Source organism: Melospiza georgiana, chromosome 3, assembly GCF_028018845.1.
Source record: "Melospiza georgiana isolate bMelGeo1 chromosome 3, bMelGeo1.pri, whole genome shotgun sequence".
NCBI classification, from domain to species: Eukaryota; Metazoa; Chordata; class Aves; order Passeriformes; family Passerellidae; genus Melospiza; species Melospiza georgiana.
Window position 1 is genome coordinate 39,111,382 of NC_080432.1, and position 13,070 is coordinate 39,124,451.

Below are 13,070 nucleotides of genomic sequence, written 5' to 3' on the forward strand. Positions count from 1 at the left end.
ATACGGGTACTCCCCACTGCCCCCCGTGGGGCACGGGGGAGGTCGCGCGCCCCTCGCCCGCCCCGCGACCAATCGCCGTGCGGAGCGGCTCGGCGCGCGGGCCGGACAGCGCTCCGCTCCCCCGCCGGCCTCGCTTGATTGGCAGGAGCAGCAACCAATCAGAAAAAGGGGCCCGCGGGTCGGTTCACGCCCCCTTGGCGAAGAGGCGGCCGGGGCGAGAGAGGCTACGGGAGTGGCGGCGCTGGGAGCCAATGGCCTGCAGGCAAACCGCGCCGCCGCGAGGGAGGGGATGTGGCGGCGGGAGGGAGGCTGGGAGGGGCGAGGGCGCTCGCTGACAGCCGCTTCCGTCAGTCCTGCCCGAGGCTGCGAGGCCGGAAAAAAAAAAGTGCGGAGAAAGACGGAGTCCGTGCGCCGTCGTCTTGACTGACGAGAGCCACAGCCAATAGTTACCAAAGCAGGCGGGGGAGACCCAATCAGAGAAAAGCTTTTGGGCGGGGCCTGGGTGTGAGCGGCGAACGCATCTACCAATGACAGCGAGGAAGGGCTGTGCCGACGGGGCTGGCGGCCAATGGGCTGCGGGATGGGGCGGGCGGGGTGAGCCTGGCCCCGCCCAGCTCTCCCGAGCGCTGTGACGCGGGCGGGGGGACGGCGGCTCCAACATGTCCGCGCTGCTGGCGGCGCTCCGAGTGCGCGACCGGGCGGCGGCGGCGGCCGGCGGCGGCCAGCGCGGGGCGGCGCGCACCTGAGCCCGAGCCAGCACCGCCCGCACCCGCGCCGGGCCCCGCAGCGCCGCCGGGCGCCTGGGGACGCGGGGCACACAGGTAGAAAGGGCGGCCGGGGCTGAGCGGGCGGGCCGGGGCCGGGGCTGCGGCGCCGGGGGAGGCAGCGAACGCGGCGTGCGGCGGGTGCGCCCCCGGGGAGCGAGCGGGCGCCGCGAGGCCCGGCCGCCGCCTTCCTCCCGCCGCGGCAGAAGGGAGGGCCGGGGCCGCGCTGACACGGCCCAGGCCCCGCACGGCCGCGGAGCCGGCAGGCCCGGCCTCGCGTGGGTGGCACCGGGGAAGGCGCCGGAGGGGTCCCGCGTGTGCCGGCGGCCGGAGCCGGGCGGGGGGCGGCCGGCGGGCCGGGCTCGCGCACGTGCATGGGCCGTGCCCTGGGGAGCGCCGGGCCGGGCCGGGCCCGTGATACCGACGGGACGGACGGGGCGGGCGGCGGGCGGCACGGCCCCGGTGCCGGGGGAGAAGCTGCCGTGAGGGCTCGTGCTCGTGACGAGCTGGGGATGGAATCCCGGGCAGATGGGCAGTGCCTGGGAGCCTTTGGGCGAAAGGAGTTGAAGGCAGTTCTTACTCGTAGTTCGGAGCTTGCTGGCTCTGCCAACCCATTAGATACACTTTTACCATAATTTACAATAATATCTCTCTGGGAAGGAGGGCGTCATTTTGATGAATTTAGTTGGAGTCAGCTAATAAAATCTGTACCTGTCTCGTTTTGTGTGCGGTAGGTTGAGGGATGTGTTTATTCCGTGGGGATGCAGGTGGTGGGTGAAAGCACACGTGTTTGGGAGCACTGCTACAGGAAGGCCTGTGAGTTTAGGAGTAAGAGGTAAACAGGCTTCTGTGTGTTGTGAGAAATAAGGTGGTAAGTTGGCAGGCGTCTAAAGGCCATGGGGGAGGGAGGCTTTGGGTGGTAGGGAAGCCTGTGTACAAGTTACAGGCACAGTGGTAACAGGTTGCTACAAGGTTCTGGACTTGTTTTGTTTCGTGGCCACTGTGGTTACACTTAATGTGCGAGACCTTCGTGTGTAATATGAGCTGGTATGTGGACAGCAAGTCATGCGTGTTCCTACTGCTGTGCTTTGGTTTGTCTGCTGCTCACACTGGGAGCTGAGAGAGATGCCCGGCTGTCACCAGCTCAGACAGTTCTCTGTCTGGTGTGTGGAGATGGGCTAGAGCAGAAAGCAACGCGGTCTGTGTCCTGGAAACTTGAGAGGAAGCAAGAGTTGATGTTTCATATGTAATGAAATGAAAGGAAAGGCTGGATATTTGTTGTTTGGCCCATGGAATACAAATGGGGAAACGTGTAGTAAATGCCCAGTGTTGGGATCATGATAGTACTTTTTGGAGAAAAGTCTGTGCATGTGCTCGGGAGCTGTAGAACTATAGTTATATATGTTTTTGACAGGCACGATGCACTCTGAATTTCTGTCTGTTAGGTCATCAGTGCTGTCTTCCTGTAGGTAAATTTTCAAGGATGACCGTGGACTATAGGAAAGTGAGGGGGTTTGGGTGGACGTTTGTGATATTGAAAATGGGGGGAAGATGAATTTGCACAGAGGGTGAAGATTCTGTTAGGATATGTATACATGTGTGTATCAGGGGAATGGTATTTGTGCAAAAGGGAAACTGGAGTTTTCGTATTGCTGAGTGAGTTAGTCTGTGCATAGAGAGAGGAGGCAGGCGGTTTTGGCTGAGGCTGTGAAACGCTGAAATGGTGTGGGGGAGGGATGGTGAACTGGCTCCAGGGTCCTGTACAGGTTGGAGGCTGTGGGGATTCTTTGCTGCTCATATACGGAGAGAAGTATTTTATAGCTATGACACCTGGTGAAAAGGAAAAAAGTGAATAAAGGTGATGAGGCAATTTAGTACTCTTATGAATATTACTGGATTAAAGGAGGTTACAGGACAGTCAAGGGGTTTCTGGTCAAGTGCTTTTTTTGTTTGTTTATTTTGTTCTGTTTGTTTCACTGGATAAATTGACCATTAACTTTAAAGGTAAACTTTTGCTGAAACTAGCACTCAGCATGATGTTGACAGGTCAGCAGCTAACTAAAAGCACTCAGTGTGGTGTAGACAAGCTCCTGTGTGTATGTGTGGGCTCGGGCTCCAGTACATCCATTATATGTGTTTATTACCTGCATTTTCTGTACCTTAACACTTAACTGTGAGTTTGCATATCCAGAGTGTATGAAATCTTCACTTGAGGGTCAGAGATTTGTGAAGAGACAATCCATTTAGAATGGAAAGCTGCTTGGATGAGTTGGAAATGAGGACTAATTATGTGTCTATCCCATGTTCTGAAGTTTGGGCTCGTAGGTTCTATTTATTTGCATAGGCCCTCATCTCTTGTTCTGCAGATCTTTAGAGGAGGCTGTTACATAGGGCAGTGATTTAATTAAGGCACACAACAGCAGGATGAGGGAAATGTAATTAGTGCAGTATGGAGAGGGCTGCATAGAGAACCCATTTTTCTTTTATAGTGGTAGTCATGAGGTGATCAGTCAGTGATGTAAGGAACAAGAGAAAGAAATGAGTAGTCTTGTAGTTATCCTGGACAATCCAGTTCTCTTCTTGTCTCTGGTGTGCATTGCTCTCAAGCTTTTCCAATGATAATCACTTATGTGTGTTTCTGACTTAGTAAACTTGTCTCAAGAAATAAAGACCTATTGCAATTGAAATTCAAGCCTGTGAAGTGTGTGTGTTGAGCAGTTGTTTCACCTGCTCACTGTCAAAAACTACTGCTCTCAGGGGTCCAATGGAGAGCAGAGAGTATTTCTTACATTAGTGTATTGCTTCCATATTACTAAAGGGAAAGGCACTAAAATCTGCTCTTAGTAGTGGATGTAGAAATCTGTGTTTATGAAATATTTGTACTACTCTTTGGAGCAGGGCTTATTTAGACTGCAAGGGATGGGGATGTGCATAGAACAGTGTTCAGTGAGTATTGAAAGTGCTCCTTACATGGAGCAGGCTGCAGCACACCTTGCTGAGTGCTGCCACAGTGTTCAGCAGGGCAGGGGTGGGCTTGGCTTGTCAGTGTGGTTTCTGTTGCTTGGTTTGGTCTTGGGTTGTTGGTTTTTTTGGTTTGTTTTTTTTTTTTTTTTTTTTTTTTTTTTTTGGTTTCTTTTCAAAAAAACACTGAAAATGAACATTTGGTAGTGCCTTGCATCATCAGTCCAATAGAAATGCTTAAATCTGCCATATAGGTTTACTGCTGTAGCTTAGGAAGTGGGGAATGGCTGTTCTTTCCCAATCAGCACTGGAAGACAATTAGCTAACCATTGGTTTTTACAAGCATGGTCTCTTCCAAGTGAATGGGAAAGCCTTGGTGAAAGAATCCAAGCTCCAGACTCTGTTTCCACTGTGGAGAGTGTTTACTGTGACAGGCCATGCATATCTTTGTGTCCATAGATGTTTGTTTTTCTTCCTAGTATTGATTCTTTCTGCCCACTACCTTAATCAAATATGCTCTGTTTTGTTTGGGGTTTGTTTTTTTCACTTCTTGTCACTTGTTCACTGATCTCTCTGAATTCAGTGCTGCACTTCCCTACCCTGTAAAAAAGGAGCATTCTTCAGATCTTGGGCCTTTTAGTAACTGAAGTGATTCAATCTGAGTATTGTTCTTCTCAGTAAATTGGAGGAGAGCAGTGGTAATTTCTTTGGAAAACAGTTGAAATCAAAACTTTTGCTGTCTTGGTTCCTTCCCTGTGTATTACTTTTTAAATTCTGTGCTTCAGTTTATGCTTGATGGTCTTCATGATTTGGCTTATAGCTGTACAGGGTGTGAATTGTAACTTCTTCTTTCTCACTGTCTGTTAGCAGTGTGAATGCAGCATAAATGTTTTATGCATCTTTCAGGAGTCAGGTTTAGCCCCAACCTCCAGAATCTCACGTATACATAAAATGTTCAGGGAATTTAATGTCAAAATCTGGATCAGTAATTGCAGCTTCTTAATAAAAAACAAGCTAGCCAAGTAGAATGACCTCTGACTAGAGAAGCTGAGAAAGGAGAAATTGAAAGATGATCCCTGATGTAAGAACAAGGATGCAGAGTTTCCAGAAAGATTATCGGTACTGCTTTTACTTAACAGACAACTTTGCAAACTCCTTAGCTGTTTGGATGTTTTTCAGCCTTAGACAGATGTCTAGTGTGGGAAACTTTGTTCAAACTGCTTATCATTTGCTCAAGCCTTGTACAAATTTATATTTGTATCATATGATAAAATCAGATAAGTATTTGGAAGAATTTATGAGTGTCACTCCAGAAGAAAACTGGTCTGAAAATCTTCATGAGATGGTAAGAAAGTACTGAGCTGGGGTAGCTCATCTCTGGTTTCTAGAGATGAGCAGCTCAACTCAGCTCAGTTTCTTGAGACATCATTGGCATGTTGAGACATAAGGGTTGCCAGTGAGTGTAGGTTAAATTAGTCTTCTGGCTCTTGGAAAACCCTGTGTTGGGAGGGAAAGCACAAAGATGTTTTAATGTATAGAGTGATGGCAGAAGGGGAAATTAGGTGTCTCAGCAGACAGCAGCCTTTCTTATATTTTTGAAGGAAATTACTCAGTCCCAGGTATTTTTGTTCTGCTATGAAAATGTTACCCACAATTCTTTTTTTCCCTGTGCACCATTAGTTTCTCATTAACATTACTTCAGTGTGTCATTTTATGATGTCACTACATTACTATCTCCTGGCATAGATTCTCTTCATCTTTGATGGGATGAGTTGAGTTTTCATTGAGTTTTCTTTCAAACAAATAGTGCAACTAGGTGCTTAAGTCTGTTTTAACATGAAACATATCATAAAAACATAGCTTAAGGATGTTTCAGACTGGGCTGCTGGAGAATTTAAAATGGCTTTTTAGTGAATATGTTAATGACATGTCAAAAACCACAAACTTCCAGTTAAATCACAAAGGAAAGTGTCATTAGTTCTTTCAGTTTTCATGGGATTAATGTGTTAACAGAAAATGTAATCTTCAATAATCCTACTTTTGTGTCTGCCCCCCAGTATAGGAACTTGATCTTTACTGAATGTAGAGCAAACATGGCTCTGCATTGTTAGCATATGAATGAATTGTTTTTATCAAGGAGGTAATGAATTAAGATGGTAAGGATTTGTTGAGCAGAGGAGGTAACATATTATTGTAAGCTTTTCATGCAGTACTGCTTTGGTCTGTTCTCACCAGCTTGTTGGTCCTGCTAAAGGCAGGTATATGTTTGAAACTCATCATCTTCTATTTAAAATTTTATAGAAAAAAAAGGGTAACAGGAAAGAACATATCGGTGATGGAATTATTTGTAAAGAACTAATGTTTTGATTCGAGTGGAATAATGAACATTATGGTGGTCAGCTTATTCAAAAAGAAAAGAAACCCTCTGTTTTGGGTGGCTTTGTTGGTTGAGCTGATATGCAAGTCATAAAGAGCATTATTGAGTACATGCTGCTCTTCCTCTGCTATCACCACCTCCAGTGGAACCATGGATTGAGTTGTCTCTTCAATGTTACTTGAAAAGTTTTGTAAAACAGTAATGGTAGGTGATGCATGAACTGTGCAGATCTTTGGTAGGCTATTTTTCTCTTTATTCAGGAAACTTTTCTAGTGTATCCCACTAGCTTTTGAAACTCCTAACCTGTAAAGGAGTGGAAACAAAAGTGGATGAGTGGTGGTACACTGCTGCTATCATTACTGCAGGAAAAGGAGCAGCCCGTACAGACCTCCTTTCTAGGGCTTTTAAGGTGCATGTTGGCAGCTTAAACCTGTGGGTTTGCTTCCTGCTGCTTGAGGCTCTCATAAATGGAAGGACAGTCCCTGCCACATTGGTTCTGTTTACACTAGCAAGCAGTACTGCAGCTGAAGGAGGTTGTGGAGTGGAGCTGTAAGGTAGACTCAGTGTCCCCAGTGTGTGTACTTCGTAGGGTTTATTTCAGACCAGTTGTAGTCTGGCTCTGTGGGCTGAGTCTGTTCAAGCTTTCCCAGAGATTTGATGTAGGTCAGTCTTGGAGATGTTCAGATAATTTGCTCAGAAGCTTCTATGAGATGTGAACTAAAATACAGGAAGTGGGTGACAGATCTACTTGAAAAGCATGCTCCTAATTCAAACTGACATGTCAGTACAGCTGTGCCCACTAAAAAGCACGTTAGAGCATTGCAGAGGGTGCTGAGCTACGCAGGGGGAGTGGGTTCTCCCCTCTGCTGCTTCCTAAGTGTTGCCAGGCCTGCAGAAATTGGCCTGCTGCTCTCTAAGGATGGCTTGTTCATCGTGCCTGGTAACTAAATATCCGTTCCCAAGTTATTGTCCCTAATTTTGAAATCTTGTGTGAAAAAGACTGGTGTTAAAACTACAACAAATTCCGGAGAGTAGTTGCTTCATGGCTTTTCTTCAGTTAATCAAGAATGAAACTGTCTGTGTGAGCAGTAAGTTCTGAAGCCTGACTTCCTGTGGCTTTGTGTCTTGTGGTTGGGTACAGGGTACTGTGAGTTCTGTAAGTATTCTCATTTGTTTGGGGCACATTTGTTTATCCTGTATGGGATGATGGTTTTGGTAACACAGCTGAGCCTCTGCTCCCCTTGTCCTCAAGGGGCACTAGTTTGGATTCTCTCCTTGATGTGACTGTTTATTCCACAAAACTCATAGGACCTGATTATTTGTGAAATATTTACCCTTGTGTAAACTTTTGAGTTGTGTTTCAGTGAAACTGTGAGGACACAGACAACATGCACTGTAGCGTGGCTTGGGGTTTTATTTTATTTTCCACTAATGTTATTTCTTGTTTTGCTGTTTGTGTGTGTGGTTGGTTGTATGTTTTTTAAAAAAATAATTACCACTGTTTGAAGTTTCTTCCAAAAGAGTTAAAAATATATTCCCCTCAACATTTTGGAGAACATATCTAGAAGTAGGAAATTGTGTTCTTCGTGGCAGCTTCTTAAGGGATGCTGAAATCCTTTTCTTCATAAATTAGATAAAATTCTTCAACGTATTCAACATGCTTGTTAAAGCACGTCCAAATAAATGTCAGCAGGTGTAAAGGTGCCTTTGTATATTGCAGCTGTATATAGGGTGCCACGTACAATAGTTTTGGACCATGATTCCAGGAGGGAAGTGAATGAGGGTTTTCACATTGCATAAGGCTCTGGAGTACAGCTAGACTGGATTTAGATGGTGGTGGATTAGCAGTTGGAGGGGGCAGGGACTTGTGTTTGTCATTGCCCTTGTGACCTTGAAAAACTGCTGAAACTGTCATGTGTTTTGAAACTTTTCAGATGAGAAGTACTGTACTGAAACATGTGGCACTGTGGGCTGTTTTGAGAGTTCTGTCTTCAGTGTATGAAGCCGAAGAAATTGTTCCTTTTGCTTCTGTTGAAGTGTGTCTGTACTCAAAGCACTGCCTTCAGAGAGCTGTAAAGATATGAAAGGTGAATGTAGCACAGATATTACTCAGGGTTTTTTCTGTGTCCTTTCTTCTCCTGCTCTCTTTACCTAGTGTAGTAGTAAAATGTGTCTGTACTGCTTGTTCTGGTTCCCAACAGGAAAATCTTATCCTGGTCAAAAGGTACTCTGCATACCAGCTTGTGCATAAGATCTCTCTTCAGATATGATACCAGTTGCAGGCACTGTTTTCTCGTGTCTGACATGAAGCTTGGTTCTCTGGAACATTTGATTAAAATTGCTTATAGCTGGCTTTTTACTAAAAGGATAGGGGTTTTATTTGAGTGTTCGTGTTTAAAGGAAACATGAAGTTTTTTTTTTTTTTTATTTCAGCTGTTGTAGAACTTGAATTCAGGCCTAGCAGAGGTAGTCCATTGAGTGCCCCAGGTAGTGTTCAGTCCCTCCCCTTGGAAAGCAAAGCAGCTCCGTGTAGCTGAAGAGAGCCCCAGTGCACAGTACAGGCTGTTAGGGCTCACAAATGCCTCACTTTGGGTGAGTAAGAACTGAAGTGACGCCTCTAAGGAGGTCATTAACAGTGTCTAATTGCAGGTGGGATTTACACTCAGTGAGTGTTGCTCAGTAATTGTGGGGCTGCTGCCTGTGTGTGTATCAAATGGGCTCCTCAGATGGGATGTTTATCCATTTGCTAGCTTGTCGTGTTTTCTGTGCCTTTATCACTTTTCCAGGAGACATATTACAGCAAGAGCTTTTTTGTTTCACTTTTCCTTTTCTCTGAGATAATGTCTTTCCTGCTCTTTTGTTTGCTGATTGCTTACCCTGATGGATGAACTTATTGGACTCATCCAAAGTCTAGGTTGTGGCTGATTATGTTACTCTGAGGAGCAGTTATCTAAACAAGTAGCAGGTTGTGCACAAGACTTCAAATAATGGATGTTTCATACATAAACAAGATGAAAACAATGTTGTGAAAACAATAGCTAGAGCTGGGAGGAAGAGGGGAGCATGAAATCTGTTCTGTAAATCCTCTGTAAGTGCACTGCAATTCAAAATGCTGTTCAAAAGGTAGATAACCTCCAGTTCATAAGCATTCAGTAGTTTAAAAAATGCATTCTTAATAGGAGTTGTTTGCTTTGTGTGAGGTTTTCTGACCAGCCCTCTTTTAGATTCTGTGCATTTCTTGCAGTGTAAAGAAACTGGAAGCAGTTCAGTGTGTCTGTCTCTTACAGACAGCAGTTTGTGGGATCAGGGAAAAGACAAGCATACCACTTTTGTGGATGATTACATTGGAAAGAGATGTTTCACAGTGTTTGCTAGAGTTTAATAGTCTCCTCTGCAGTCAGGCCTTAAGAGCTCATCTGTTTTTCCATAAGTGGTAGAAGTGATAGTTTAGCATTTTCCTATGATTTAAAATTGAAAAATTAATTAGGCTTTTGATGTGGAAGGAAAGGGTAGTTAGGACTCTGCTGTAGTGCCAACGGTGTTTCATATCCTGCTTTTATATCATAGTAAACAATAAATTTATTTTGCTTTTGTTTGGCCTTTGGTTTGTCTTACACTGAACCACGTCTTTACTATTATGTCTTCTTACAGTATTTGAGTGTGAAAATAATGGAGGTTAAGAGTTTTGCTGAAGATCAATAGCTGGTTTGTAACATTAAATCAAATTGGATGATATCTCAATTTCTTCACTAGAACATAACAAACACAAGCATTTCTAGGCCAGAGAACTTCTCTAAAATATTTAATGAACTCAAGTATTGTGGCTGTTGTTAAACAAAACAGCTTATTTTGTGATTTTGACTATTGTTACAGTATTAATTTAATTTAAAGAAAAAAAGAAATGCCGTCAACTTAGCATATCTGACTTGTGGAGGGAAGGGGATAAGGTTACAAACAGTTGAAACAGTTTCTCATGATTTTTAACCTGAAGTGAAATGTGTGAAGTGCGATACCTCTGGAGTCAGAAGGGAATAAATACAATTCCAGTATAGTTCAGGATTCCTGAAATTAGCTTGTATGCTGCTGTTGACAGTGGCAGGAAACAGAATTTAACATGGTTAGAAAAATGCCACTATGGAAGGTACTCTGCAATTGTACTTTATTAATTCATATTTGGAAAAAACAATTCCTTGAAAAATACCAGTTATTCACAGGTGTATTTAACAGCCACACTATTTTCAGTCTGAAGTTTTCATTATTTCTGCATATATAGAGAGGGAATGTAGGGCTCAGTTACTGCTGTAATTCATCTTTTTTCACTGTTCTGTTTTGTTCAGGCTTAGCAAATTCAGATGTGTTTTGTATAAACAAAAGCTTGGGGTAGCAATGTCATGAACTGAAGTAACTTATTTTTTGGAAAAGTGTCTTAAGGTTTGTTGAGACTTGAAACCTGATTATGTTGTCGAGTTTGACAAAGACCAGAAGCTAATGTGGAAAACTTGTTAATAGGTCTCTCCCTATTGTCCCTTCTTCCAAAGGTCTTGTTTGTTTGCTTATTGAAGCACTGATTAAAACAACCTCTTGCATGCAAAGCACATGTGACAGCTTAGATCTGTCATGAGTTTTCAGATTGTGCTTAAAGCCTTTTCCTAAAGTCAAGTAATGATCCTCGAACACTGTATTGGAAACTTCATCATCCTTTTCTGCTATTTATTTTCTTTTTAGTAGCCGCCATCTTAAGCTATATTAGTACAATAACTGGTGAAGCAGGCCTGCCTATGAGCAGCCTTTCTCCTGCACAGTTCATTTGTTCAAGTTGGTTTGGTTTTTTTCCAGTCAGTGTTTATCCTTTCCTTTCCCTGAGTTGAAGTCTGATGGTGTTACTGCAAGGGAGAAACTGAAATAAGTGAGGGGAGGACATGAAAAGTAGTGTTCTTGGTATAGAAGAAAACTGCGGTGCTTTCTGAAAAACTTATTGCATAAATTCACTGATAACTTCAGCTAATCCAGAGAATACTTGAGTAGGCAGAACACAGAATTCATCGAGGAGTATTCCTTCTTGCTCTCGTCATGGGGTTCTGGTTTTTGTTCATTTGTCTGTACCTCATTTTAAAGATTTTTATCAGCTCATACACTGCACTGCCTTTTATTACCAAGTTCTGCTGCCTGACGCTACCTCTGCTTGCCTTGCAGCAGTATCCTCACTCTTTTTGATACTGGCTTGAGTAAAACCCAGCAAGTAAAAATTGGCCACTGACACTGCTGGGTGAGATGGGGATTTGCTATTAGTCTTTCTCTGTCCTTACTTTTGTTTGTGTTTGGTTTCTTTGGGCTCATTTTCTCCTGTTGAATCCACTCTTGAGAAGAACTAGGGGTAGTGAGAGAAGATTTAGTCTATAGTGCTTTTACCTGAACTGTGCAGGTTGTTTGGTTTATTCACCCTGAATTGTGTAAGAAATTCTTCAGTTAGTGGAAAACTCAGTGCTTTAGGGATTTAAGGTGTCATGGAATTGGTAGACTTGCGTCACTGTTGCTGAAAAAGCAAAAATTCTTTTAAGGTCTTTGGATGACTGAGAAGATGTACTTTGAACTGCTTTGTTCAGAAAAGGAAAGTAAGAGTGAGCTGATGTGACCCCAGATTAATTTTTACATTAAGAGGGGAAAAAGCAATAAAGCTTATTAGGTCCAACTGCCAAAAGCTGGTGTCTTCAAAATTCTATAGACAGGAGAGTTCATGTAGCTAGCATGTAATTCACTTGAAGCTTAGCTTCTCCTGTGTTGGTTTCTAGTCAATAAATCTTATGCTGCCTTGGTGAGAGTGCTGGGCACTAGATACATCCCCTTCTTTGTCAGCCAGGCACCGCTGTTAGGTTTTTGTAGCTGTTTAAAAACAATGGGTATAGCACCTTCTTGGAAGCTGAGTCACTTACTGTACATAATGCAGCTTTGCTTTTGTCTCCCATTATGGGAAGTTTGTACTCTCTACCCAAACAGATTTTTGCTGCATGCTGCCCAGATTGAGTATCTGGTATTCCTCTTTTTAAATTTGAAAGGTCCTTGGATTAGTTTGTTTTTTTCACCACTTTTCAGTGTTTACACAGTACAGAAAAGAGTTTTTGCTAGGCCTTTGCACACACTCAGGCATTTGCTTCTGGAACCCACTCATAATCCTGACTTTCTTTAAGGAAGAAGTTCTTGCATAGTTACCTGAGTATGTTAGTGCTGCTGTATTTCTGCAGTTTTGTGCTTCTGACCGTGTGCAGGATCCTCTTCCTTCTCATGTGGATACTTGGCTGTGTCTCATCTCAGGGTAAGAGGTGGGTAATGTGTATATGTTGGGTACATATTGCTGAGATGAATTTTCTTCTAGTTTATTCTTGAATCAGATTGCTGCATGAGGATGTGAGAGCAGCTCCTGGTGCCAAAGCTGGGTCTGAAACTACCCATGACAGAGGTGAGCTTACAGCAGTTATCAGTTCAGCATAGCCTCACTTACTGTAGGACTGCATGCTGAACTGTTTCACATGAGGTGCCTGTGTGGTCACTAACATTGGTTCTTGACACTGGTGGTTTTGATACCTGATGGCCTGTCTTGTGAATGGAAGTTCTGTATTTACTTGGAATGTCACTGCTGATGAAGACCACAGAGAAGTCACATAACCGTGACAGTGTTAGCAGTGTCACCAGTCATGTTGCAGTCCTAAAGTAAAAGAGCATGGAACTAAATGTTGATATTAGAACATCTATTATAACTAAATGAAAAAGGTCTGTCCCCTCTTTTGGATTTTCCCCAAATGCATAGCCTGCAACAGATGTTTATATGACTCCCTTCATAGTAGTCATTCCAGTTTAATTAAATACCAGCGCTTGCTGACAAGAATATCTGTAGGTACATGAGAAAGCAGCAGAAACCAAAACTTTGCATAGCAAAGGTCATGGTAAGGAGTTTGTCAGAAAGTTTTTGAGCG

General features: G+C 43.9%; 1 protein-coding gene across 2 annotated transcripts in view; it reads left to right on the forward strand.

The window, feature by feature from the left end:
- The first annotated feature begins 741 nt into the window (after positions 1 to 741).
- Positions 742 to 13,070, forward strand: part of PPM1B (protein phosphatase, Mg2+/Mn2+ dependent 1B) — a 60,377-nt gene continuing 48,048 nt past the window's right edge. For both annotated transcript variants that reach the window (XM_058020401.1, XM_058020400.1), the window contains exon 1: positions 742 to 821. The gene's annotated coding sequence lies outside the window, so the exon portion shown is untranslated. The remainder of the gene's footprint in view (positions 822 to 13,070) is intronic.